The sequence below is a fragment of the Rhea americana genome, unplaced genomic scaffold (genome assembly GCF_003343005.1).
Source record: "Rhea americana isolate MKP2758 unplaced genomic scaffold, rheAme1 scaffold_135, whole genome shotgun sequence".
Classification (NCBI taxonomy): domain Eukaryota; kingdom Metazoa; phylum Chordata; class Aves; order Rheiformes; family Rheidae; genus Rhea; species Rhea americana.
In genome coordinates, this window is record NW_028185428.1 from 752,411 (window position 1) to 754,694 (window position 2,284).

Sequence of the window (2,284 nt, forward strand, 5' to 3'; positions counted from 1 at the left end):
GCCATCAGTCCTGCCTGCTGCCGTGCCTTTAGTTGTCTGCTGCTCTGCCCACTGCCCAGCCTGCAGTTCAGTTCCCTTGCTCTGTCTTCAGCCCTGCCTGCATCTTTACTTTCATCTCCCGGGGCCCCCAGCCCTTCCCTGCCATGAGGATTCCCCGTGTGCACAGAGTGTGTGGCACCTGCTCACCCCAATCCTGCCAGGGAGCTCCTTTTGTCCAGCACCTGGGCCTGTTCCTTCTCCCAGGGCAAATGTGATTTATGTTGAAGAAATGGTTGTMCTCTTGCACCAAGGTTCCCCTCAGGTAGCTCCCTAGGTTGTCCACCCCCTAGGTCTCATGGCTGGCCCATGCAAGGCACCATGGGTATGTGTCCTGCACAGGGAGCAGAGAAGGGGCTAGCGGTGTCTGTACTGTACCTGGCTGAAGGATGGAAAGGAGGTTTTTCCCTCGCAAACAGCAAGGAGCCTTCTTTGCTGGCATCACAGGATTCCTGGAAGGACTTCAAAGCCACTAGCTCTTTGTTTTGTTTGTAAGACGCTATCTATCAGAATAAAGCATTACCCAGCAGAGCTGCTCCCAGGGTGCAGCCGGCTGMGAAGTGTGAGCAGAGATGGGGGCTGTGCCAGCCCTGCCTGAGGAGCCACCGAGAAGCTTTGCTGCAATTCAAAGAGCTGAGCTCTGATCTTGCCTCTAATGAAAGAGGTTTCTTTATGCAGCGTGACAAGCACTGCATCTCTCCTGCTCCTCGGGCTGGAGTGCCTCCCAGAGAGGGGCTTTTGCTTTTCCTTTCTTTCGCTGTTTTGTAGAAGCAGCTGTTTGTGGTGATATGACAAGGCAGGTAGCAGGTCATGTGAATTATGCCTGTGCTGTCGGTGATGCAGCCAGCTCACTGGCAAAACCTGCTGCCAGTCCCCTTCAGCTCTGTGCCCTCAAGAGAGGGCTGCTTGCTTGGGTGGGAATGGCAGAACCAGCACTAGGAGGRAGAGGAGCTCAGGAGGCTGAGATGGCCCTGGGAGGATGAGGGACAAACCAGGAAAGGAGAAGCCATGCTGCTGATACAGCATGGTGGAATTGCTTGGCCCATCCCATGGCACTGCTTTGGTGTCCTTCTGTAAAGTTTCCCTATGTTTGACAAGCACCCGGAGCACTGCTTCCTCATGGGAAAGCACGTGACACCGTTGCAGCGAGGCTCCACATCTGTGGTATCAATAACGTCCATTTATGGAGTCAATAAAGCAGACACAATGTGAGCTGGTCCCCACGGTTCAGCGAGCTAATTAAGCTTCTTCCGCTGACCTGATTTCCAAATCTTGTTAACTTGCTGCCTTCAGAACAACTTGAAATTTCCAGCAGAGACAAACTGGGATTTTAGGGAGGGCTACAGGGGAGGGCAGAGGAGCTTTGGCAGAGCTCAAGGTGGACCAGAACAGCCTTCTTCCCATTTCACCTCCTCCTGGCTAGCAGTCCAGGCGTCATTGGGCTATGCTATAGGGAAGGTGCTGCAGCTGCGGGCCAGAAGAGACAGCACATCCAGAGCCCAGCACCCCAGAGCACTGCCAATTCTGGAGGTGTATGCCRTGGAGAGGTGCTGTGTGTGAATATAATGCGCCATGCATGAGACTACAGAGTTGTAGATTGAGGTCCTGAAGCTATTTTCCTTGAGACTGAGGAGTTTCCAGTGGCAGGACCCTACAAGCAAGGGCTGCAGCAAGCCAACAACAGAATTCATTGACAATAATGTATTTGGTAGGAGGGCCTCAGCACAATACTGAGCACAATCTGATCACACAGGTTATAGAGAAAGAAAATGTTGTATATGTACAAAGTATTAATTTTTCATCTTCATTTTACCTAGAGGAAAGATAGTGYGCTGGGGCCTGGACTGGTCCCACTTGTGACTGATACCCAAAGGAWGGTGTAAACAGGCTGAGTAGAAGCAAGAGGAAGAGGTGCTGTCTGATGGGGCTGGACCACAAGCATTTCTTCTCCAGTCCCTGTAAATGCTTTGGGACTTCTAGGTTTTGGCACTTATGAGCTGATAGCAGGGAGCTCATAGCAGGGGCTGTGGCAAAGGCCTGTGAYGCAGTGGTCTGAGCCCCTGGTGGTCAACATTGTGCCAGGATTTTGGGGAAATCCCATTTCTTTGACTAAGGAACTTGGCTGTAAGAGCTGTCTCAAAGGGTGTTAGGGATGCATGAGATGCACTCAAAAATGAGAAAATGCCGAGATGTGAATGCAGCTCCTTTCATCCCTCTGTGACTGGGCATTACAGCAGTCTTTCACAGT